At 42.0% G+C, this 27591-nt stretch overlaps 1 long non-coding RNA gene across 1 annotated transcript; it reads left to right on the top strand.

Annotated features, from left to right (window-relative positions):
- Window positions 1–139: 139 nt before the first annotated feature.
- On the top strand, window positions 140–23585 carry LOC127043352 (uncharacterized). Its single transcript, XR_007772215.1, has 3 exons — window positions 140–285; window positions 21546–21717; window positions 23487–23585. It is a non-coding gene; the product is annotated as an uncharacterized LOC127043352 (long non-coding RNA).
- The last annotated feature ends 4006 nt before the right edge of the window (window positions 23586–27591 follow it).

Raw genomic sequence — 27591 nt, 5'->3', positions numbered from 1 at the left:
TAGCCCGGAGCGAGGCTGCGCCGCCGCGCCGCACTGCGGGCCTGGGCTGTCACGGGTGTGGTCGCTATCCGGGTGTGGCGGGCAAGCCCGGGCTGCCGCGTGCATATGTTATCATCTGACATGACATCACAATGCTTTGTGACGTCACTGCAACACAACCGCAGGGCATGGTGTTGCCGCTGCAGTGACATCACAAGACAATCGGATGTCGTCACAACAGGAGGCAACAGCATTGTGTGGTGACAGAGCCATGTAGTACTGAAACGTTATGGGATAAAAGGGAAGGTAAGCTGTCATGGGATAAATGAGAAGGTCCTTTCATGAATTGCGAACTGGTTAAAAGACAGGGAACAAAGGGTAAGAATTAATGGTAAATTCTCAGAATGGAGAGGTGTTCCTCAGGGGTCAATCTTAGGACCAATCCTATTCAATTTGTTCCTAAATGATCTGGAGAAAGGGGTAAACAGTGAGGTGGCAAAGTTTGCAGATGATACTAAACTGCTCAAGATAGTTAAGACCAAAGCAGACTGTGAAGAACTTCAAAAAGATCTCATAAAACTAAGTGATTGGGCAACAAAATGGCAAATGAAATTTAATGTGGCTAAATGTAAAGTGATGCACATTGGAAAAAATAACCCCAACTATACATACAATATGATGGGGGCTAATTTAGGTACAACGAGTCAGGAAAAAGATCTTGGCGTCATCGTGAACAGCTCTCTGAAGATGTCCACGCAATGCGCAGAGGTGGTCAGAAAAGCAAATAGGATGTTAGGAATCATTAAAAAGGGGCTAGAGAATAAGACAGAGGCTATCTTATTGCCCTTATATAAATCCATGGTATGCCCACATCTCGAGTACTGTGTACAGATGTGATCTCCTCACCTCAAAAAAGATATTCTAGCACTAAAAAGGTTCGGAAAAGGGCAACTAAAATGATTAGGGGTTTGGAGAGGGTCCCATATGAGGAAAGATTAAAGAGGCTAGGTCTCTTCAGCTTGGAAAAGAGGAGACTAAGGGGGGATACGATAGAGGTATATAAAATCATGAGTGATGTTGAGAAAGTGGATAAGGAAAAGTTATTTACTTTTTCCCATAATACAAGAACTAGGGGTCACCAAATGAAATTAATAGGTAGCAGGTTTAAAACAAATAAAAGGAAGTTCTTCTTCACACAGCACACAGTCAACTTGTGGAATTCCTTACCTGAGGAGGTTGTGAAGGCTGGGACTATAACAATATTTAAAAGGGAATTGGATAAATTCATAGTGGCTAAGTCCATAAATGGCTATTAGCCAGGAAGGATAAAGAGTGGTGTCCCTAGCCTCTGTTCATCAGAGGATGGAGATGGATGGCAGGAGAGAGATCACTTGATCATTGCCTGTTAGCGTCACTCCCTCTGGGGCACCTGGCATTGGCCACTGTCGATAGACAGATACTGGGCTAGATGGACCTTTGGTCTGACCCGGTACGACCGTTCTTATGTTATTGCAGGTTTGTGGAAAGGCTGGGAGGGATTGTTGGGGTTCACATGTTGAATCTGTGCAAGAGCGTATCCTTGTTTGTGATTATGTCTGATACTTAATGCGTCCCCATTTGTGTTTTGTGATTGTGAAACTTCCCATGAAATTTTCTGTGCTAGGTAACTAAGCAGTTATCAACTTCGGTGAGTTTCGTTCAAAGGGACAAATTCAGCCATTGTCTCTTCAGATCAGGGTAGTTGACACAGAACATTCACAGAGATCATCCTGCTGTGTCAAACATCAATCTCAGCACAACACAAGGTCATAGTGCCATACAACAAATCTTCATGGCACTACAACACAATGTGGTGATTGTGACACTATGGGAGTGTCATAAACAGATGGTTAACCCTTAACCATCTGTTTATGACAGGGGAATGTTATAATACTTCCTTATAGAAATCACAGGGATTTATTGGAATAATTCCACACCACAGGCAAGACTTTCCCCAATCAGGTAACAATTTAACACTAAAATAAAAATACTACACCATCTATTGGTGGAGGGGCTGTCTACGCTGATCATTACAATTTGTCTCTGTCAACTTATGAATTATGTTTAGGTTTGTGAATGTTGTGTTGAATTTCAACTTCCATTTTGAATGTAATCTTTAATGTGGCTTTGTGCATTCATTCTATAACAGGAACTTTATAGCTAGTGGACAGATTCTGTCTGGGAAGCTGTGTCAGACCAATCAAGAGCCTTCAGCACTAAATGGTTCTACCCCTGTGGGGTAATAGGTTTTCTACCATAAGGCCATTGATTTTGAACAACTCTCTGCACAGAAGCTTTTTAATTTCCAGAAGCAGGATGGGTAGGCCAAGAAGGCCAGAAGGGTTGTATGGCCTACAGGAACAGGACCAACCCAAGACTCACAGAGGTAGTGGAAACAGAGGGAATTGCATTCAGGAGTTGTTTTCCTAAGATCTGTAGCTCTCTTGTGGTTTTTAAGAGTAAAGTGTGTGTATTTAAAAAATTCCTATGCTAAGCCTGTGGTTCCTTGTTTTACTGCCATCTTGTCCCTGAATGGGTTAAAGTAGAAGCCCAAAGCTCACACAGCCAGGTGTACTCCAGATGAACATATCTAACCAAATGGTGTCTCGGAAGGGCAAGGGCATTGGTTCTGAGGTCTAGGTGGCAGGACTGTGGGGTCCTACTGCCCAATACAAGTGTCAGACACAGGAGAGCGCCTGAAAGGCACAGAGCGAGGAACAGTGGTCAGTCATTATCAAGACACAGAGAGCTAAGAAGCACGTGGGATTCAGCAGTTGGATCCTGTCACAACAGACAGGTGTCCATCCAGGGAGCAGGACTGGATCAGACTGTGGCAAAGATATTTTGCAGTATGCACCATGCCCCAAAAAATTATCTCAGGACCCATGAACATTTCACATATCCCATTTGTGAAGCTGTTAAAAATTAGACAGTCTTGGAGCTACCAGGCTATGTGGCAACCCCAACCCTAAAACTCTGTAAAGTGAAGTCAATATTTTGCATTGAACAGTTTCACTATAAATAAAGTATTGCTGATCTTGGGAGTTCACAAATTAATCTATAGACTACACAAAAATTATGAGATTGTCTTAAAATCATGATATTTTTAAAATGTCTCAATTCTTTTTTAGTCCATCTAGAAATGTGTTCAGCTCTTTTCGGGACAAAAAATTCTACCTCAACTGTACACAAAATGCACACAGAGGAATGGGGGTTTTCAGTGCTCCTCTTTTATGGCAGATGGAAGAGCCGCAGTCTCCCCAACATCCTTCCATGCACTGTCAAGCTCCTCCTCAGCTTTCAACCCAGCAATATTAACTGCTAACCCCGAGCACTGTTTTTTGCTTCTCCCCTGGACCCTGTTTCCTGATCTTCTCTCTATACTCTGGTCCTTGCACTGATAACCATTGCCCTGTATCCTCCCTGAATTCCCCACTGTACTAATGAGACTTGTCCTCCCTTTCCCCTGTCATCTAGGGCCTTGACACCTTCCCCTGTCTCTATGGGGTGGGCACCGATCTCCCCACTTCCACTGCCTCTCCACCTCATGGGCACTGGCCTCCTCCCTCTGCTCTCGTGGACACTATCACCCTCTTCTCCTTTGCCATCTAGTGGCAGATAAGAATAAGTATATAATCTGAGCCAGACCCTGAAAAGATAGGCCAAGCCTTATCATGTTTAAGTGGTTTGGTACTGGCCCACTTTTCTCCTTGATGTCTGATCAGTGCTAAGAGGCTGCCTGTGGAGAGTTTCCAAGAAAGTCTGATAATGGAGGAACTAGGGCTGACTAATTGAGAGTCCTCAACACTTTCCAGGAGAGCTCACCACCCTGTAAAAACATTCCCTAAGTAATCTGTTTTATCAATCATCATCACCACCACCACTTACAGTTACACAATTTACCATGATCTTCAATTTTAATTATTTCAATCCATTTTTACCTGTGTTTTACTAAGAAAGTTGTTTTCCCCCAACTCTCTCATGAGTTTTTAGTTATGTTTTTGTTAAACCAATTTATACTTTCTTGAATGAACTGTAGACTAAAATGTGTCCAAATTCACTGAAATGTCATTCATAGAATAAAATATGTCTTGGTTTCCAAACTGGATTTCCAGGTGACTTTAGTGTGCACTACCACATAAATTAATTTTACATCACCACATTAATCATGCTATTTCTTTAGTGTACAGGAATTGGGTAGTAACCCTTTAAGTAGTTTATGAGTCCGTTAATGGCCCATGCTGTCTTCTGTGTTTCATAAGCCATCAAAACCCTGCCAATGCGGCAGTGTGTATATGTAGTTAGACCTTGTATGTTATAGATGAGTAAATACAGATCTGTCCTAAAGCAAGGAGGAAATTGCAAGAATCTCTGCCTAGCAATTTTTCTCAGCCTTATTCTTGTTGAACTTAGAATGAAGAGTCAGTTTGCTAAATGTGCAAAAAACATCTGAAGTTTATATGGTCCCGGTTGTTAGGCTCAGACTACAAGTATGGATAACTTATCAAACATTTTAGAAAGTTGGACAGAGCATGACATTTGGAAACTGGTAGCTGGCTACCAGAAGGACATCTCTTTTATCAGACTGCGCTCCTGCAACTTGCATTTAAAGGTACGTTATCAGACCTCTGAGAAGTGGCTGTTCCTTGTCTAGGATCTCCCTATGTATACTAGTTGTGAATTGCATATGGCTGGTTGTCAGGCTGCAGCCATTTTGGGCCTGATTCTCCACTGCTTTGCACTTTGAATAATCATAGAATATCAGGGTTGGAAGGGACCTCAGAGGTATCTAGTCCAACCCCCTGCTCAAAGCAGGACCAATCCCCAACTAAATCAATCACCCATGAGCAAAACGAATGTTAAATGCTGGCTTTCTGAGATGGGTAAGTTTACATTCACTTTGGACAAGTGTAAATGATTACACAAGGGGAAAGGCAGGAGAGAATTGGGCCCATTTTCAACATTCCTGTTGTCAATAATTCAGAGCAGTGAAAGTGAGATACCACAGGACCAGTACAAAATTGAGTGACAATTGAGAGGCACATTGTAAGTGTGGACACAGTAATTGCGGTGTTTAATTTGTAATGAAAGAGGTGCCAGGGCTAAAGCAATTAGGTGCTGGGTCTCAAGCAATTTTTTTTACTTTCATAACTGATTCAGGAAGTTCAGAGGTTCTGGGGCTATGAACTGCAAGCTCTGACACAAATTAAGCACTGAGTAATTGGAGCTATTCAATATGTTATAGGAGTCTTGCTGTCACAGAGATAGAGGCCTGAGATATACCAGATTCAGATAGCTGATCAATTAGATTAGACTGGCTGGAAGTTCAACATGATAACTCAGTTGTATGTAACAGAAGTCGTCAGCTCCCTTAACAACAGTGTCCAGAACTAGAGCTGGACAACGTTTTTCATCTGAAACATTTTTTTCACTGAAAAACAGATTCAGGTCAACCAAAACATTTTGAGAATTCCTGGCAATTTTGGGGAACTGTTTCAGTAAATAAAGAAATAAAATCAGGAATATCAAAATGATGCATTGTAACATTTTTAAATGAAATATTTTGATTGTTCTGGCTAGATTCATAACAGGATTTAGATGCCATTCACAAAACTGAGGAGGTTGTGCTTCCCCCCACAATACTCAATAGTCCAGTGGTTAGGTGCTTACCTTGGATGTGGGAAAATCAGGTCGGAATCCCCAGCCTAATGATGGGACTTGAAAGTAAGTTTTCCCTCTTCCCTAGATGAGTGTCTTAACCACCTGGCTATTGGCTATCTTGGGGTAGGTATTTCTCTATTTTCCATGTAGTAGCTGTTCTAGTTTGTATGAATAATTAATTGAAGTAAGAACTGGAAACTGGGCATGCCCCCCTCCAAGTGGGTGCCCTAACCAGCAGGCTGTATAGTAATTCTAACTCTCTCGCCCTTTGGCTCACTGAGTCCACAGTTTTGTGAATGGCACCTAAGGCCCCTTTTGAATCTAGCCCCTTGTTTCCAGATTTCCTGCTTTTGAATAAAAAAAGGGTTAAAAATTGTGATATCAAAATGAAACATTTTGTTATGAGTCAAATGAAATATTTCTGTCAATCTGAAATGGATTTTTTTTTCAGAATTTTCAATTAGTCAAAAATTCAGATTTTTTTCTATTTTTGGCACTGCCAGTGAACCAAAAAAATCAGTTATTTGCACAGCTCTGTTGCAAATGGCATTCTGACAGAAAAATGCTGGCCTCTTTAACAACTGGAAGGCTACTTTATTAAAAACTAACCAAGCATTTTCTAGTCAGAAAATTGGGCTGTAGCAGAAAAAGCCAAAGCAATCTCAAGACTTTGACCCCTACTCAGTTGTGGAGGCCCATTGTGGAGATTATGTCTTCCCTTGCTTACTGGCCAAATAATGGTTGACTCATAAAAACAATAGTATGTTTCTGAATGGAGAAAAACAGAAGAGGGAAGCAGCAGTCCAAGAATGCTTCATATTCTATGCTTGGTTCCACTGGTGTAAATTCAAATTAATTCCATCAAATTCAATAGAATTATTCCAGACTGACACCTCTGAAATGAGATCAGATTCTGGCCCTGTGTTAGAAAGATATTGTAGATTATAGTAATAATATTTTGCACATATAATACAGTATGCCTTTCATCCAAGGATCTCAAAGCCCTTTACAAACTGTAATTAAAGCCTCACAACATTCTTTCCCATTGTATGGGCAGGGGGAACAGGGTATGTCTACACTTCTATTAGACACCTGTGGCTGGCCGGTGCCAGCTGACTCGGGCTTGCAGGGCTCGAGGCTGTTCAATTGCACTGTAAATGATCCAGCTTAGGCTGCAGCCCAAGCTCCCATCTCACAGGGTCCTTGAACCTGTCCGCCAGCCCAAGCCTGAATGTCTACACCTCATTAAATAGCCCCTTAGCTAGAGCTCCGTGATCCCAAGTCAGCTGGCACAGGCCAGCTGCAGGTGTCTAATTGCAGTGTAGACATACTCACAGAGGCCCAGAGGTGAAATTACTTGCTTTAGGTGATGCAGCAAGCCAGTATACAGAACTGAGTTTTGTTTTCCCTTCTCCGGTATTAACCAATAGACCCTACTGAAAAATTATATTTTCAGTAATCTGAAGAGCTGACTTGAGGGGCAATTAGATTGAAGAAAAGTGCAACAAACAAGCTAAGGTATTGAAGTTTATTTCTTTTTGTTCTAACAATGTGTCAGACTAATGTGTCAGAAAAGAGAGAACTTCCAGGGGAAAGTTCTTTACAATTTACATGCCTGGAGGCAAATCGCACAATCCTTAGTCATGTGAGCAATCCTTAATTATGCATGTTGTCCTATTAACTTCAGTGGGACTATGCAGATGAGTGAAAGGTGCAGGATCAGACCCCTGGAAAGCAGTGTCTCACACAATAGCTATAATTAAAAACTGCTTATTTCACACTCTTAATTGTTGGGAGAAATGAGTCTGCATGCTGACTTCATTTCACCATAAACTGCCTTTGTTGAGAACATGAAATATCAGCACTTTGTCTTCTGGCTTATTCTAGCTGATTCATGCCCCCATCAGTCAGCCACTAGAAAATAACACTGAACAGTATGCAAAGTCCCCATGACATTAGGTATTGTTATTTTATTTCTATTGTTTCTGGCTGACTTAAAAAGCTTCAGCATTTGTGATAAATTGAGTTAGGCATATTGGTTTCTATTGTCTGTGCCAACAGCAATGCTCTTACTAACATTGATTCAACTGTGGGTGCGTGCGTGCAGGCACACACAAGCTCACTCTGACATTCACAACGTCCTCGCTACACTGTTACAGAAGTGGTGTTGGCACAGGCTTAGTGTCCCCTGAAATACCATAAATAAGAACTAACCGTGAACACTCTTGGGTGTTTTTTAGCGGTGTAGTGAAGAGGGAATGATGGGATTTTTATTTTTCTTATTGTTTGTAGGAAGCAGGCTGGAGCCCTGAGTGTGGGAGTTCCGTTTAGAGTTTTTTGTCTGAAGCAAAGCCCTTTTTGTGAGTAGTAGATATTCTAAAACTCTCATTATTCAGAGAATAAGCCAACCACTAGCTGCGCAGGTTAGGATGAAACTTTCCCTGTGGGCAGATGCGATGGTTTTTGGGGTACCCAGGACTGTGAATTACTTTGTGGGGAGTCTTGCCTGTGGTAACTGGGTGTTAGCTCCCTAAAACCACCAGCCTCTCAGCCATTCAAGCACTTCCCTGTGATATCCAGCCCCTGACACTGGCTAATCCCAGAAATCCCAGATCCTCTTCCCAAAGGAACAGTGTATTCCAATTTAGCAGTTTTACCCTAAACCACGTCTCCTATATAACACAGAGCACTTGTGATACAATGATACAAATGAAGGTTTATTTAAGAAAGAATAGCGATTCTGCTAGAAACAACAGAAAGTGATAGAAACAAATGGTTACAATACAAAACAAAATTATAAAATGCAGACTAAGGCCTATATTTCTCAATAGTTACCTTTCCTATCTAATAAAGTATGTTTTCCTCCAAAGTTCAATCCTTTGCAGAGCTGGCTGACTTCATAGGAACCAGGATCCAATTATGCATGAAAAATATCTGCTCTACAAGATGTCTTCTCGGTGATTGAATCCAGAGTGCCTCTCCCCACTCTGTTATACCGAAATAGTCTTTTGTCTCTGTTCATAGATAGGGCCATCCCCTGTCTGTTGTAATGGTCCTTTTTTTTTTTTTAATACCTCCAAGTGGTTTGTTTGTTTGCATTTGTCTTTGATGATTTTCCATTGACTGTTTTGTGTTGGAGCAATGGTAAACAACTGAGCCTTGTATTATCTCCCTGGCTAAACAGAGAGAGTGGCAGCTCCCTCCTGCATGAACAGGTTGTCACTGAGTCGTATCACTCTCTGGTGACTGCTTTTAACCTTTAAGACTATATGGTCATTGTTGGGATTCCCTCTGAGACCTCTTTCTACTCAGCTTCCTATAGCTGAGTTCAATTCCTGACTTCGTCACTCAGGTGTCTTTATTTGGGATATAGCAATGCTACACTGAGTTGATCAGACTCAGATGCAGAGAGGTGGAGTGGATGCAGGTACAACATAGCTCCAAAATTTTACAGAAACTCTCTTTATATACATTTACACAACTCATTGCATTCACTGTACATTGTATCATACATTTTAGGATTGGCTAGCTTACTTATCAGGAACCAATCCCTGTACTACATGCTTTGTCCACATGCTGTCCACGTTTTGACCTCTTTATCTCATCTCTGTATTTCTAACTTATTTTGTCCCTTGTTATCTAGTTCGCAGTCAATAGTTCCCTGGGTGTTCTCCCTCGTATCTTAGCTGACTCAGACATTCTGTCCTTTTAGCCTACTTATTTACTTATCTGATTTAGCACGGATGTCCTGTTTTCAGCCCGATGATTCATTTTCCTCCCTAATCCTTTCAGAGGCCTTGGCTACACTCACACTTTACAGCGCTGCAACTGGGATGTGAAAAAACACCCCCCTGAGCACTGCAAGATACAGCGCTGTAAAGCGTTAGTGTAATCAGGGCAGCAGCGCTGGGAGCACGGCTCCCAGCGCTGCACGCTACACCCGTAAGGGATGTGGTTTACATGCAGCACTGGGAGAGCTCTCTCCCAGCGCTGCCGCTCTGACTACACTCACACTTCAAAGCGCTGCCGCGGCAGCGCTTTGAAATTCCAAATGTAGCCATACCCTTACAAAGAATGATGCCTCCTCCATGTGTTAATTACTCATCTCAAGTCAGACCTCAGCTACAGGCATAAACTTCAACAGAGTTACATTATTCCTTAAATATTACCCATACACACATCACACCATAATTAGGAGTATTGATAAGTCTCAAGCTTTCAATAGAGACCTTACTTGTTACACTTTATGGACAACTATCCTGTAAGCAATGTATTTGATGTAGTGAGTTTGTCAGGTTTGAGATGAGAATTGTTTGCAAAGAACAGGGGACCAAAAGGACACATCTTCAAGATTTTTAAGCATCTGAGGGAAACTGTTGGGCCTCAGACTCCCCATGAACAAATTAAAGAGTTTTATTATATGACTCAAAAAGCCACCAACATGCTAAATGAGTTTGCCCCCAGCTTCCAACTGACCTCCAAGCACTGGGTGGGCGAATTTCCCGCTGGCCTGGAACAGCAGTTGGCTGGGCAATTGCCTGTGGCCCTTTTGGTTTTCAGAAATTGTACTCCCTTCCCGCCTAATACCCACATATTGAGAAGAATCTTTAAAGAGAAGGCTATTCAGGTGATTGAGTCACAAAAGACTGATGGAGTCCAAGGGTGCTACTCACATACTCTGCTTTGATTACCGATGCTCAACATTTTGGGCCAGACTAGGGTGTGATTAGAACCCTCTAGCCAACATGGGGATTCACAACATCAACACTTGGGGCACAGAAGCAGCTTGACAACAATCAGAGGAGCTGACAGCCTAGGCCCTGGGAACCCCAGCTAGAGCTGGTTCTCCCAGGCTGCCAGCTGTGCTCCTGGAAGCCTTGGATTGAGCCAGGGTTCTCAGGGTTTCCAGGCTCCCGGCTGCAGAGCTCGGAGTAGAGCCATGGCTAAAGCCAGTGCTTCCAAACTCCAGGCTCTACAGCCTTGAAGCTCTGGGGCCCTGACTTGGAGGTAGTCACCTGATGGGGCTGCCCTAGAGCTGCAGACCCTGGAAACCTGGACTTTCCTGCAGCCTGCCAGGTGAGCTGGCAGGAAACCAGGCAGGTTTCTAACAGAACCGTGCCTACGTTTTGTCGAAAGTTTGTTGAAACCAATATGTTTCTGGTTTAGATTAATCAATATTTTCTGATCAAAAACTGTTTTGTTGGAAAATTCCTGACCAGCTGTACATTGGAGTGATTTCTGGGGGATTGCCTGCCTCCCCAAAAGAAATAGGAGGGGTCTCCATCCCAAAGCTGATGGGGAGGAAAGAGTTCAAAACCACTGATGAAAAGGGGACCACTCACATGACAGTAAGAGCCAAGAGCACTTAACAAGGTTTCATCTTTCTCTGTGTGTGAATCTCTCTGTAGGTGTTGATACCATCCCCATCAGAGCAGTGTGTGTGTGTGTCTACTTTCCCATCTGTAAAATGAGGCAACAGTAACTACCAACCTCAAAGGATGCTGTGAAGCTTGATTTATTTTTTCTAAAGCATTTTGAGAGCCCAAAAAAGGTGCCTTGGCAATCCCAAGTATTATATTGACCAGACCACACTTTTAGTTCCATTTCAATGACAGTTTCTTAGAAAAGGTACCTTGTGAATATTTGTTAGTATTAAATTTGTGAATCAAAAGCCAAGTCTAAACAAAATATTTAATATGGTTACTTGCTGTACAGCATTAACTAATTCTCACAGCGACTCTTTGACCTAAATGAGTTTGTACTATCTACACATGGTGAAACTAAGACAGAAAAGATAAGTGACTTGATCTAGGCCACATAGTCGGACATCAATAGAGACAAGATTAGAATGCAGGGATTCCTTACGTGTTGTCCTGTGCTCAGTGCTCTAACCCACAGTGCCATGATACTCAGATGAAGCCTTAGCACGGGGAAACTTTTATAAACTAATTTAAAAAGAAACATTTCTGAGCAAGAATTTCCTTGTGGAATTAGGGTTATGTCACCTTGGCTGAGCTAAATGGTAAACAAGAAAGAATCCGTGCATAGCATAATCAAGTTCCTTAATTAAAAATACACCAAGGACTGTAAAGTGTTGAGTGAAGCCTGCTTTTAAATAGCAAGGTAGAAGAGAACAATTCTTCCCTCTACCTCCCAGCCATATTTAAAAGTAGAAAAACCAGTTGCATAAAACTGTGGCAACGCTTCAATGAAATGAACATGTTTGCAGGGACATTTACACCTGCTGGGACTTTTTGTAGCAAGCATGACAATGCCTCTGTTCATATTGAATTGTGTTCCTTGGAACTGGTTCCATAAATGGCCCTAAAACTACTGTAATTTACTCGGAGTGCTGGACTGGCTCCTGGATAGATGAGAATTAAAACCTCCTTTGTGCACACACACACACACACACCTGAGCACGCCTCAACTATAGCTTAGAATTTAGATTCCTTTCTTTCTTGAGCTCCATTCTGTGGTGGATTCTGAACTGACTGTGTGGCATGGGGTAATTTCCCAGTTACTTCTATAGTGGCAAGAATTGCAGGAAACATTAAACCCTGACTACAGTAGACTTTTTGCATGGAGGGAGCTATTCTTTTTGAAGTGATACCTCTTCCTGGAAACTGAGGTATTATGCAGAACTGGCTGGATGATTCAGGAATAGTTGGTTGATTTAGACTCTGGGGTTTGAATCAGCTTGTTCATTCTTCATGATTAGTTGTTTGTGAATGTTCAGATAATCAAAGTTTTGTTAACTTTGAAACAGTGATCACAGGAAAAGATTTTCAGACTTGCAGGAGAGATTCATTTAATTAAGAAACAAAATTTGTTTTGTGACTAGATGAACTTTGTTTTGGGTGGAAGTGGACATCCAGTTTTAAAGGTCATCCAATAAGGTAACCAGCACAATACCACATGACTTAGGTGGCCAATGATAAAGCTCAAAGAGTGAATTCTGAATATTGAATAATCAATTGAATATTACACTACAATCAGTTTCTGAACTATCCACAATGCAATATATATTAGTAAAATTATTAAACAATTTCAAACAAGCCCCTTTGCAAAAATACTAATCTGCTTCTTGAACAGAAAAAAGGGCTATGGCTCCAACTTGCAAACACACGTGCCTGTAACTTTACACACATGACTAGTGCCTTTAAATTGAAGGCACAAATATAAATCTTGGCAGGATAAGGCCCTAAATTTGTAGAATAAATTTTTCATAAAGAATAGCTTAACCAGCTCTAGCATTATGGTTCTGACCTTTTGAGTCATCTGTCAAAATCATCTTCCACATTTGGTATTTGACCATTTTTTAATTAACACAAATATAGTTGGAGTTTGTATAGTGATTTTTTGCAAACCAGGCCTTAATTCTGCACGTAGCAGAGTTTGACTGGAGATATAATATTGCTGCAGAGCTAGATGGCAGTGTTCTCATTATTTTTGAGCAACACCAGAATTACTGGCCATATTTTCAGAGGAATTTGGTTCCTATTTAGGCATCTAAATGATATCGCCAGATTTGAAAAGTGAGAATTGCTGGATGCTGCACCCTTCAATCTGCCTAAGCAGGAGCTGAGCTTCTGCCAGCATACTCAGCGTCTACACTAGGCAGCTAGGCCAGCAAAGCTATGCAGACATAGGCTCTGTCATGTATATTGCATCAGTATAAGACTAGACAACAAATGGATACAGACAGACCAATGGGGAGTACAAGGAAGCAGTGAGACTACTTGTACCGGATTCAGCTATTGTGCAGTATCTTAAGCAGCATAAAACTCCCCTGAAATCAAAAGGTTGGTATAGTCAGCTCTACACAAGCCCTACAGGAGCCCAGTGTATAAAGCATGTCAGGGGCATGTTGTGAGGCAGGCCGGGCTGGGGAGGGAAGAGGCAAGCCAAGGCCTTTCTACACCCTGGCTATCCCCAGCTGCTAGAACAACCACAGAGGCCATCGGGGTGGCTCCAGGCACCAGTGCACAAGTGCGTGCCTAGGGCGTTAAGCCGGGGGGGCGGCCTGCAAGTCGCCATGAGGGCGGCAGTCAGGCTGCCTTCGGCGGCATGCCTGCCGGAAGTCCGCTGGTCCCACAGCGTCGGCGGCAATTTGGCATCGGGTATGCTGAAGGCGCGGGACCAGCGGACCTCCCGCAGGCGTGCCGCTGAATCCGCGTTACCAGCGGACCTCCCACAGGCATGTCGCCAAATCCGTGTTACCAGTGGACCTCCTGCAGGCATGCCACTGAAAGCCGCCTGACTGGCAAAATACATAGAACTGCCCCTGGGGGCCATTGTGGCTGTGACACAAGTCAGGGCATCTAACCTGCCCTGGGGGGCCAAACTAGATATCAGCAGCTCCAAGATCAGGGAGGCACATTGCCTTCCCAGTCAGCCCCTGCTTCAGGCTCTTATTAGAGCTGGATTATTGACTGGCTTTGGTACCATCATACTTTGGCACTGAGGATACTTCTGTGCTGCACACTACACTTTCTTCCCTCCACTTTATGCATCAACATAGCAGAAAGCAGGATTAAGACCTGTATTAGCTGCAGGCAGGCAGTTTTCTATACAAGTAGTTCTGGACTGTAAGTCATTGAACCATAGAAATGTAGGGCTGGCAGGGATCTCAAGAGATCGTCTAGTCCAGCACACTGCGCTGAGGCAGGACCATCCCTGACAGGTGTTTGTCTAACCTGCTCTTAAAAATCTCCAATAACAGGGACTCCACAACTCCCTGGGTAATCTATTTAACTATTCTTACAGTTGGAAAGTTTTTCCTAATACCTAACTTAAATCTCCCTTGCTGCAGATTTAGCCCATTACTTCTTGTCGTACCTTGGGTGGATGTGGAGAACAATTGATCAACATCCTCTTTATAACAAGCCCTCATCAGGTCCCTCCTCAGCCTTCTTTTCTCAAGACTAAACATGCCTGGTTTTTTAACCTTTCTTCATAGGTTAGCTTTTCTAAAGCTTTTATTATTGTTGCAGCTGTCCTCTGGACTCTCCAGTTTGTCCACATCTTTCTTAAAGTGTGTTGCGCAAAACTAGACACAATACTCCAGCTGAAGCTTCACCAGTTCTGGGTGAAACAGAAAAATTACCTCCAACGTTTTATATATAACACTTTGGTTAATACCTCACAGAAGAATATTACCTTTTTTGCAACTGTATCACGTTGTTGATGCATTACATTTGTAATCTATTATAACCCCTAGATATATTTTCTGCTGTACTACCGCCTAGCCAGTTATTCCCCATGTTGTATTTGTGCATTTAATTTTTCTTTCCTAAGTGTTATAGTTTGCACTTGTCTTTACTGAATTTCATTTTGTTGATTTCAGACCAATTCTCCAATTAATCATGGTAATTTTAAATTCTAATCCTGTCCTCCAAAGTATTTGGAACTCTTACCAGTTCCCTGTCATCCACACATTTTATAAGCATATTCTCCACTCTATTATCTAAGTCATTATGAAAATATTGATTAGTACCAGACCCAGATTAGACCCCTGCAGGATTTCACTAGATATGTCCTCCCAGCCTGATAATGAACCATTGATAACTATTCTTTGAGTACCCTTTTTAAATCAGTTGGGCACCCACATTGTTGCTGGATTTAGGGGCAGAGGCAGGGCTGGGGGGCAGTGCTGGGTTTGGGGTGCTGTTTTTGTTAGCAACAAAAGGAAAAATAGAATGTTTGAAGTAAAATGTTTCAGATATTCCATATGTAAATTCATTTTTCACTGTCCTCCTAGAATGTTCTGGACCTTTGTAGAATTTCATGGAACCTTCTAGATTTTCTGAGAACTACATTACCTCAAACCTCCTAGAATGTTGTCAGCCATGCCCTTGCAGGTATATAAGAGGTGGGGTGTCTCCCATTGGTCTGATATGACAGGGATAAATCATGTATGCAAATCATGCATCTAAGTCATGAAATGGGCTACAGATCCAATAAAAAATAAGGGATTCAAAAGTTTAACAAATGGGTTGGGGGGGACTGAAGATGTTCCTTGCCTGGGGCATCATTTGGTCTAGGGCTGACTCTGCTTGTTATAATTTCACGTAGACCATATTTCTGTCATTTGCTTGTGAGAATGTTAAGTGGAGCTGTGTCAAAAGCCTGACTGAAAATCAAGATATATCACACCTACTACTTTCCCTCATACCCTAGGCCAATAACCCTGTCAGGGGAAGTAATTAGGTTGGTTTGGCATGATTTGTTTTGACAAATCCATGTTAGCTATTCCTTACAGCCGTGTTATCCTCAAGATATCTTCATTTAGTAAATTGCATCCCCTGTCCTGATTTTTTCATACTTACTGTCTGGTCACGCTATATACCTCCAACATGCTTTAAAAAATGGCTCAGCCTTGAATATTCAGAATTACACACTCTGAAATACAATTACCTCTAGGGCTGCTTGATTTTTAATCTCATGGTGTACCGGGGTGGTTACCAGCTTTTGCCCTGAGGGGTTTAAAAAGCGGCCCTGGAGAGGGCTTCAGCTCTAAAAGCTGGGCTGATTGGGGAAGCAGCCACAGCTGGGCCACTCCCCAATCAGGCCACAGCTGGCCTGTATAAAAAGGCTGTGAGCCAGGAGCCCAAACAGTCTCCCTCTGGCTGTAGAGGGAGAAGGGCTTGGCTGTAGGGAGCTAGAGACAGGATACCTGAGTGGAGCAGGGCTGGGGAAAGGCAGAGAAGCTGGGGAGCTCCAGCCTGGAAAGCCCCAGGCTGTGGCCTACCATAAGGCCAACAGGTACTGAGGGTTGCAGAGGACAGCCTAGGGGTAGGCCAAGGCAGCAGGTCCAAACTCAATCTTGCCAGTGATGATTAGGCTGATACTGCAGTCTGCCCCAGGGTGTGGGGCTAGACAATGACTGGCAGTAGCTGTATACTGAGGTGGGGATAGAGGGTTGGGGGTTCCCCAGGGAGGGTGGACCCAGATTAGTGAGGTACTGCTAGGTGGCAGCACCCCAGTTAAAGGGGCACTGGGGTCCAGGGAGGGACAGGGGGGCTAGAGGACAGGTGGATCACTGGGCTGCAGAGAGTGTACCAGAGCTGGAATGAGCTAATTACACTGCTCTACAGCCAAAATGCTTCTGAAATAAATTTAGTCCAACTTTACTAATTCTGGGTCACTGAGAAAGAAAATGATGCTTAAAATTGTTGATTGGCTCTAGTTTTCAAGATAAGTTATTGGGTCAGTATATACGACCCTTGACTTTGGAATGGCGGAGGATAAGTGAGTTATAAAGGGAAGGGATCTCAATTTAAACCAGAAATGACTAAAATGCATCTTTGACTGGATCTATGAATAAATGTATGACTGGGTTTGGACAGTACTTGCTTTTTAGGCAAAACAATGAATGATGCAATCTGAAGCTGGTATTGCATCATACATGATATGAATTACATCATGTTATTCCTAGAAGTCATGGATGGTGCAATCATAATGAAACTTACATCACTCTGCTGAACAAATTGCCCTATATCAGCTCTAGCAATCATACAGTGTCCTGCTCTCTTATTTGTCAGTGTTTGATTTTGCAAAGGGACACATTTCTGTTTAGCCAAAGTGAGCAGAAATGCCTTGTACTTGTGTGAAGAGTGCAGATAACTTCTGCTATGTTTGTGGGGAAGTGACTTTTGCATCACAAAAGCGCAGTCTAACCACTATGGTTAAGAAAGCCTATCACCTTTATTTTGGCTGCAAAATTGAAGATCAAGACAAGAGGTGGGCCCCACACATATGCTGCAACACTTATGCAACAAATCTTCACCAGTGGTTGAACAGGAAAAGGAAATCTATGCCTTTTGCAGTGCCAATGATTTGGAGAAGCCAACAGATCATAGCAGCAATTGTTACTTCTGCATGGTGCCTCCAGTTGGGAAAGGTGTGTCAAAGAAGAACAAGTGGACTGTGCATTATCCAAACATTCCATCAGCTATACGCCCAGTACCCCACGGAGAAGGACTGCCGGTTCCTGATGCACCAGAATCATTCTCACTTGAGTCAGACGAGGAAGAGGATGAAACTTCTGGTCCTGAACCACCAATGTCACAGGACCCACATTTTCTCCCATCCTCCTCCTCTGAACCACATCTCATAACACAAGGTGAACTGAATGACCTTGTCAGGGATTTGGAACTACTCAAGAGTAAGGCAGAGCTGTTGGGCTCCAGACTACAGCAGTGGAATCTCCTAGCAAGCTATCAGGGCAAATGGAGCCCTTCAGTGCTTGCAGACTATTGCTGGACAGTGACAAGAGATGCTCCATTTAATGAATACAAGCCAAGAAGCACCGAGTAGACACTGAATAGGACTAAATTATGTACATAATAGATATTTGCCTTTTGTTTCATAATAAACTTTATTTATATAAACCTTTTGCTGATTTTTAAAGTGTTACATAAACAGGACAGGTGAAATATTATCATGTAAAGCAACCATAAACACATGAAAAGACTAGGTTTACAATTTATGATTAAAACTCTATCTACACGATATACATAGAAGTAAAATGTAAAAACTTAAATATCTTAGAAACAGTAGCCAATCAGTTGTTTTAATTGTCATATTTGAATTCAGGACATCAAAATACATAATAAATATCACATTTTATCTCTGAAGCAGACAACTTCTCAAAAATTGTAGACCAGTGTTATTGGAAGTCACCAGCAGGAGGCACTGCAGGGGTGAGTCCACTTCTCTACACACTGTTATATAAAACAATATTAGGCCATCATCATCATGCAGACACATAAATCTTATGCATTGCCTAAAGTCAATGGAACTACTCACATATATAAATTAAATGTGTGTGCAACCTTCTGCAGGATCAGTGCCTGAGTGATTGTAACCAAACCTGACATTCCTCAGTCTGGTTGGCTCTCCATACATCTGCAGTGGCCTGTGCCACTTTTCTTGCAGCAGTGTTCAGTGATCACAAATCCTTTGATCCTCAACAAAGTGACCATAACATTACCTCACTCGGGAGTCAACCTGTGTTGTGGTCAGAAATCTGTTTCCTTTCCTCAGAGATGCCCAGTCACTGCTCCTTCTTTGCAGTCACCATATCTGAGTAACTGGAGGATCTGCAAAGCTTGACATTATATGGCAGCCTCTTTTTTTGTATGTGTACGTAACCCACAGACTTCCTGGGTGTGGTGTTCTGTCCCATCTAGTGGTACTGAGACCACAGAGAGAGAGGCCTATAATAATATATAAGGCCTATAATACAGTAACCTTAGATGTGTTACAATGTAGTGTACAAGTACTCTATGCATATGCAGAAAAGTGTTACAATATAGCATTAAACAAACATGAAACAATTACAATTCTGCAAGCAGTGGCTGGCTGTTTACAGGATGGAGTGAGGCAGTTCTCACTCAGAAGCAGGCATCCAGCTTTATTGACAAGCATACACACAAGCGGTCTTCTTAATATAAGCAAAAATCAGACTTACACTCTGTGACAATCTGTACCTCAGGGGTATCCCTGTACTCCCATGTTCATCCTTATAATATGGTTGTGTGGTATCCAATGCAAAGTTTGTCATGTCAGGTGTCTTCAGAAGGCTCATGATGCATGGAGCATTGTTGTTATAGTGATGTTATAGGTTGTAATTTTCATGTATATAGTTATGAAAATGTGTCCTCATGGCTTAAAACAGGCCCAAGCAAAAACTCTTCAAGAGCAGAGGGGAAGTTCACACCTAATCAGGGCATGTATGGGACAAACCCAGCCCAGACTCACAGGAACAAAGGACACTGGTCTAGGCAACAACAAAGGATCTGTTGGACTCTCCAGTGAGTTACCCCCTTTCCTTTGATAAGTTTGAGACTGCAATGAGGTAATGCTCACCTGACTCTGAAGAGGGGAGTAGCAAAGCCAAGAGGGAAGAAAGAACATCATAAAAGGGAGAGACCTTTGCCATGCCCTTCCTCTCTTTCTCCTGCCTACATCTACAGACACCACACCAAGTTACTGAAGTGTGCTAATCAAAGGGGAGAGCTTGGCTGAAGAGCAGCCAGCCAGCCTGTGGTGAGAAGCATCTAAGTTTGTAAGGGCATTGAAAGTGTTAAGATCAGCTTAGAATGTGTTTTTGCTCTTATTTCAGTTGACCAAATCCAACTTGTAAGGCTTTGACTTATAATCACATAAAATCTATCTTTGTAGTTAATAAATCAGTATGTTTGTTCTACCTGAAGCAGTGTGTTTGGTTTAAAGCATGTCAGAGACTCCCCTTGGGATAACAATGCTGGTGCATATCAATTTCTTTGTTTAAATTGATGAACTCATATAAGCTTGCAGTGTCTAGACACCTCTAGATGGAGGTTCCTAGGGTTGTGTCTGCAACTAGAGATATTGGCAAGTGCCATTTGGTTGCACAATCCAAGGAGTGCTTACATGCCAGAGGGTAAGCTCTCACAGCAGAGCAGAGTAAAGCTGGCTCCCAGGGTCAAGGATTGGAGTGACCTAGCAGATCACTGGTCCAGAGGGGAATGTCACATACTCCCTTTTCTCAATCCCTCTGACTTATCTTTAGGTCCTTCTGCTCTGTCACTCTTTCACACTCTCCAATCTCTGATCTTTTCTTTCTTTCTCTGATCTCTCTAGTCTTCTGCTGCTGCTGCTTCTCGATCTTCTCCTTCTAGCTTGCCAGTCATCTCCTTAGTCAGTTCTCTGACCTTTTATGATTGGTTGACCTTTCAAACTGCCTGCTCATTTATCCCACAGTATTCTTGTCAGCAAGTTAAAGTAGTATGGGCTGGATGAATGGACTATAAGGTGGATAGAAAGCTGGCTAGATCATTGGGCTCAATGGGTAGTGATCAATAGCTCTATGTCTAGTTAGCAGCCGGTATCAAGCGGAGTGCCCCAAGGGTCGGTCCTGGGGCCAGTTTTGTTCAATATCTTCATTAATGATCTGGAGGATGGCGTGGATTGTACCCTCAGCAAGTTTGCAGATGACGCTAAACTGGGAGGAGTGATAGATAAGCTAGAGGGTAGGGATAGCATACAGAGGGACCTAGACAAATTAGAGGATTGGGCCAAAAGAAATCTGATGAGGTTCAACAAGGACAAATTCAGAGTCCTGCACTTAGGATGGAAGAACTCCATGCACTACTACAGACTAGGGACCAAATGGCTAGGAAGCAGTTCTGCAGAAAAGGACCTAGGGGTTGCAGTGGATGAGAAGCTGGGTATGAGTCAACAGTGTGCACTTATTGCCAAGAAGGCTAATGGCATTTTGGGCTGTATAAGTAGGGGCATTGCCAGCAGATCGAGGGACGTGATCATTTCTCCTCTATTCGACATTGGTGAGGCCTCACCTGGAATACTGTGTCCAGTTTTGGGCCCCACACTACAAGAAGGATGTGGAAAAATTGGAAAGAGTCCAGCAGAGGGCAACAAAAATGATTAGGGGACTAGAGCACATGACTATGAGGAGAGGCTGAGGGAACTGGGATTGTTTAGTCTGCAGAAGAGAAGAATGGGGGGAGATTTGATAGCTGCTTTCGACTACCTGAAAGGGGGTTCCAGAGAGGATGGCTCTAGACTGTTCTCAGTGGTAGCAGATGACAGAACAAGGAGTAATGGTCTCAGGTTGCAGTAGGGAAGGTTTAAGTTGGATATTAGGAAAATCTTTTTCACTGGGAGGGCAGTGAAGCACTGGAAAGGGTTACCGTGGGGGTGGAATCTCCTTCTTTAGAGGTTTTTAAGGTCAGGCTTGACACAGCCCTGGCTGGATGATTTAGTTGGGGATTTATCCTGTTTTGAGCAAGGGGTTGGACTAGATGACCTCCTGAGGTCCCTTCCAACCCTGATATTCTGTGATTCTATCTATCCAGCATTTTCATAATCCAGTGAGTTCAATGAACATGGGGTCTTATCCAGAGAAGACTGAAGGCTTTCCTTTGCCAGAAACTGAGCCATCATATCTTCACATTGGCACAATCCCTCATCACCTTCAATTCTCATTTTGGTTACACTCCTTGGGGTGTCATAATAATTCCTTTTCAGGTAGGGGATCTGCATGTACTTTGGCTGTATGAATTTTCACTTGATCCAGAATACCAGGATAATAACCATAATTATCATTAGAATTTGGAATGCTAAAAGCATCACAGTGGGATGTAAAACTACATTAAAAAATCCCATTTCTGTGGGGGACCATCCTAAAAACACTTCCCACTATCTATGTTTAGTATCACTTCTTATACGCTCAATTACTTGTTCGATTTTCTAGTGGAATGGTGGACAGTGATCATAACGTTCTGTGCATTCTCCTGAGCCTTTTGTAATTAACTTTGCAATTCAGGATGAGTCATTAATTACCTGACTAAACTTCAAGTATCAGAGGGGTAGCCGTGTTAGTCTGGATCTGTAAAAGCAGCAAAGAATCCTGTGGCACCTTATGGACTAACAGACGTTTTGGAGCATGAGCTTTCGTGGGTGAATACCCACTTCGTCGGATGCATCCGACTAAGTGGGTATTCACCCACGAAAGCTCATGCTCCAAAACGTCTGTTAGTCCATAAGGTGCCACAGGATTCTTTGCTGCTTTTACAGATCCAGACTAACACGGCTACCCCTCTGATACTATGCTGTTTAACACACCCAAGTCTGTACCCATTCCTCCTGATATTGTACCCATCAAATCTCTTCTCATTCTATTGGTTTGAGTTCTCAGTTGAAGTTGAGTTTCCATCCACTTTTTCCAGCCCTCAACTAATGGGTTAGTGTACTTTTTGCACCTCTGGATTTTGATGGGAAATATTCATATGGTGTACATCTATTATTATTTTGTTTAGACAATAGGGGGCTCTATCATCAACTGTCTTGATATCCTCTTTCACAACATAGGGACCAATGCTTGTTGACTCTGGTTTAGATATCCATGTAACAGAGAAAAAATAACTTAAGTGAGGACCATTAATTCTCCCAGTTCCTCATCTTCTAGTTATATTTACAGTACCTTCACACCAATAATGAAATAAAACTTGACCCGAATTTCCTCATTCACACTTATCACCTTCTATCACATGTGCATACCATGGTATCTGTAATTTCATCTGATTTTTATATATAATTTCAACTTGTAATTCACACTGAACATCTATTCTACTGAGCTTCCTTGCTGGTCTATAATTTGAAATAGAGTTTCTGTCAAATTAACAAATTTATTATACCACTGTATGAGTATTGTTTTTGAACTCTCCTTACTCCATGCCATTACGGCACAGAAATAATTCTTATTCGGATATATGATAAATTATCTGATCCTGCCAATACATTTGGTCCCTCTATTATGGCACATTGCCATTGTCTCACTCTTACTACTTTCCCATATATTTTACCTATATTATCAGTAGCATCCCAATCACAATTTGATGGCTTTGGTGAGGTATAATAATCTGGATGGGTCATTAAGTGTCTCTGTCCTTGAGAGGCATACACAATAGAACACTTCTGAGCATCGTAATAGATTGTTGTCATAAACAGATAGTTAAGGGTTAATGTCTCTTTTACCTGTAAAGGGTTAACAAACAGGGACCCAAACACCTGACCAGAGGACCAATCAGGAAACAAGATACTTTCAAATCTAGGTGGAGGGAAGCCTTTGTTTGTGGGTTTGGGGTTTGTGGGTTGTTCTCTCTGGGTCCTGGACGGGACTAGAGGTGCAACCAGGTTTCTGCCAAACTCCCTGCTACAGTCTCTTATCTATTCAGAATAGTGAGTAAGTACAAAGGCAGTTACAGTCTTTTTAACTTGTTTTTCTTTATTTGCAGATGTGTACTTGCTGGAAGTAGCTTAAATTGTGTTTCTGCTGGAGAAAGCTTCTTTCTATTGTCTATAAGCTAAAAAACCCTGTATATTTACGATCTTGATTACAGAGACAATTTTTATGTTTTTCTTTCTTTATTAAAGTTTTCCTCTTTTTTTTTTTTTTTTAGAATCTAATTGATTTTTTGGTTATCTTTTGTAAGACTCCAGGGAAGGGAGTCTGCACTCACCAGGGAATTGGTGGGAGAAAGGAAAGGGAGGAGGGAAGGAAAACCTGCTCTCTGCATTTATCTCTGTATCTCTCTCGGGGAAGAAGGGAGGGGGAAGGTAACATTTCTCTCGGGGTGGGTCTCTTAGTGTACCCAGGGCGGGAAAGAGCTGGGAGGAAGAAAGGAGGGGGAAGGGAAATGGTTTATTCCCCTTTGTGGTGAGACTCAAGGAATCTGGGTCTTGTGGGTCCCCAGGGAAGGGTTTGGGGGGACCAGAGGGTATCAGGCCCTGGAATTCCTGATTGGTGGCAGCGCTACAGAATCTAAGCTGGTAATTAAGCTTAGAGGCCTTTAGGCTAGTACCCATAACCTGGACGCTAAAGTCCAGAGTTGGGAATTATACTATGACAGTTGTAACAACTTCCATCTCCTGTCTTCCATGCTTTGTTCTATGGCTTTTATAGGATCCATGATAATGGCTATTGCTTTTGCCCTATCATTCTTTCAAATTGTGAACTTGCACCCTTAAATAGTTGCAGTATTGGATTTGATCCACTGTACTGCTGTTTCTGTGTTTGCCTTCATCGTTCTTTTCATAACTATCGTCTGGGGTTTAACTGTGGGTTCTATACCTGAATCCACCCTCTCTTCTGTACTTATTAATACATTTGGTGAGCGTGCAATTATTTTTAATCTTTCTAGTAGCGCACATTGCTATGGTCCAAACCTAACTACTTTACCACGTATGGTTCCTATTCCTTCCTCCAATTTCCACGTACAATTTGGAGGTCTTGGTGATTTCTCATCAGACCTTTGCCACATCAATACTCTTTTCTTGATTTCTGAATAAAATACTTAATTTGTGGCCATCATCTGTGATGAGTACCTTACCCATATAATTTTCTGCCATAAACTCTATCATTCAAACAGGTCCCATTACTACTTTTATTACTGTATTCCTTAATTTAGGAATTGTGAAAACACATTCCTCTGTTATTAGCCAAGACCTTATCCCTGGGATGGGATATGGCCCATTGAATCATGGGTGTTTTGTCCAAATTCACACCACCATAGTAGAATCCCATAGACACACATACCCATAAGAGCCAAAATGAATAGAACCGCATCTTCTACCATTTGGCTTCCCTTTCTGAAAGATATAAAGAAAATGAAAGTCTCTTTCCTTTTCAAAAGAAGCTTGATTTTTATTTGAACAATATATAACTTTTGGTGAAAACTTTTAACCGTAAAACAAAATTCATTTGAATTTATTTTATCAAATTGTAAAAATTTAATCTTAAAAATAATAAATAATATTTTACTAACGATTATATATAAAATCTTTAACACAACTGTTTCCAAAACGTCTTTCATCACTTATTTTAATAACATTGTGAGACCATAATACCAGTGCTTCTACATCAATCAAGCAATTAAAAAGGTGTATTACATCTATTCCAACAATGTCATACCTGTTAACCCCCCCATCCATTAATCTAACTCTGAGATAAGTTATTCTTCTGCGCCCAGTGTCGATGCTGGTTGGTTGACTTACAGGTATCAGGCTTTGGTTTCCCAAATCCTATATTTATGGCAAAAAACTCCCCTGAGGTGTATGCCATTAGGTTGACATTTGCAATGTTTAATATTGTCATAGATGATCCAGAGTCCAAATGACACAGGGCTCCTACTCCCATGCTCCTTGTGGCCCATCTCTGCAGACGCTCAGGTAAACAAAGCATCTCGTGGCCCACCCTTACCCTGAACAAGCTGCAAACCAAGGTTGGGAATCCCTGCTCTAGGGTTTCAGTGCCTGACTTCAACCTCAGAGCTGCCCTACTCTAGCTTAGCTATTGCATTGCCACAGAGCTAGAAAAAAAAATAAACTGCTTGTTGGACTTCCTGGCTTGGCAGGCTGAACCCTTTTCATGCCTGTTCTCCCTTAGGCAGCAAAGGGGAAAAAAAAAACCTCCTTGACTTTGCAGGCTGTCAGAAGGAAAAATGTGTTCTTTTAAAATCCCGAGGTCTGTGCTTCTGGTTCAGAACGATCCCACCAGTCTGCCACCATGTCAAGAGTGATTCCCCACTCTGAGTGCAGAAGGTGGGAGCCTGCAGGGATTCTAAAAATTAATACTGGCCACTCCAAGCTTGTGTTAAACTCCAAAGGTTACAGCTTCTCTCTGACCTTGGATGGGTAGATGCTGCCACCACCCAAGTGCTAAAAACCCCTTTGAGAACCCAGGAAGGTGCAATTGGGAATTCCTCCCAGTGGGGTACCCTAAAGCCTCTTCAACCCCGCTCTGGGGAAGAGCTGAAAAAGAAAACAAAGAAAATCAGCTGTTGCCACTAGCTAATTAAACAACATATGCACAAACCTCTTAGGACATCAAAACCCAATCCTGTTCTTAAAAAAGGCAAATTTTATTAAATACAAACAAAAAACAAAATACATCTGGAACTTAGGCTATTGCTAGATTTAAAAAAAGCAAATATAATAATTAAGCATTGAGGATGGTTTTCTTGAGGTCCAGCTTAATGGTTACAAGCAAAACCAAAGCATTTGGGGTTAGTACAGAGGAGTCTACAATCCATAAAGAAATAAAAAGAGATAAACCTAACTGTGTCTCCCTAGACATTTCCTGGTCTACTTACATATCTGGGGTTTCAAATGTGTAGTTTCTAGGTATGATCTGATGATTTTCTTACCTGGCCCAAAGCTTTTTACAGCATAGTTTCAGCCCTGTCTTGCCTCAGACAAAGGGAAAGGTTTTTTTCCTCCAATTTTAAAAAGTTCTAGCCTTCTAATTGGATCTTTTGGTCAGGTGCTCACTCCCTTCCGTTTACCTATGGACTTTTTAACCCTGTACAGGTAAAGCAAGTAGAGAACAGCTACTAACAGGGATTTTATAGCTGGCTGGCTGGCTGGGTGTCCATAAAAGGGAGCTACCTCCCCTTTCATTTATCACATCTCCCTTCCACTTTTTCAGCTTTGATTAGTGAAACCATTTTGACACCTTTCTCTTTCCTTGTCGAATATCCAATTGATACACTGTAGGGCTTGCTTTATTGACTATTCTGACTGGTCCTTACAAAATAGAGCTTTGGACATGGCCTTTTTCTTTTATGTGTTTCTACATAACCATATCACCGATCTGCCATTCCTAAGCATGCAAGATTGGTCCCATTTTCCTATCCATTGCTGAACCTTTGCTTTAAGTGCTATTGCTACATGTTTATGCATTTCAGCAATAGATTCTAGTAATTTCTGCATCCATTGGTCTGTTAACACCCTAGGCTGTAATCCATCTCAGGGTCTACCAATTACCCACCATTGTTCAGGCAACATCATATCTCTTCCTGTCATAGTTTAAATGGAGTTACACTATGTGATGCTATAGTTCCCCTAATAGCCATAGATAATTAGCGGTAGTTTCTGATCCCAATCTTTACCCTGTTAATTTACCCCTTAGAGCAGTTTTTATTGTTCTATTGGTCCTTTCTACCTGTCCTGAGCTCTGAGGATGCTCAGCTGTATGCAACCTTTGTTTAATGCCAAAAGCCTGGCACGATCCTTTTGTAATTTCTCCTATAAAGTGAGGTCTCTGCTCTGAATCTATTTCTTTAGGGATACCCCATCTTGTAACAACTTGATCCACCAGAACTCTAGTTGTAGTTAACCCTGTATTATTTCTTGTGGGGATTGCTTCCACCCAGTTAGTAAAAGGCTCCACTATTACCAAACACTGGTTTCCTTTTTCAGTTTTTGCCAATGGACAGATAAAATCAGTTTGCAACTTAGCCCATGGACCCTCTATTCTCCGCTGTCCTAATGGTCCTTTTGTTATTTTAATGTCTGTGTTATTTGCTGTACAGGGTAAACTATTATTTACATATTGTTCTA

This window comes from Gopherus flavomarginatus, chromosome 1 (genome assembly GCF_025201925.1).
Source record: "Gopherus flavomarginatus isolate rGopFla2 chromosome 1, rGopFla2.mat.asm, whole genome shotgun sequence".
NCBI lineage: Eukaryota > Metazoa > Chordata > Testudines > Testudinidae > Gopherus > Gopherus flavomarginatus.
This window is presented reverse-complemented; position numbering and strand designations above follow the sequence as displayed.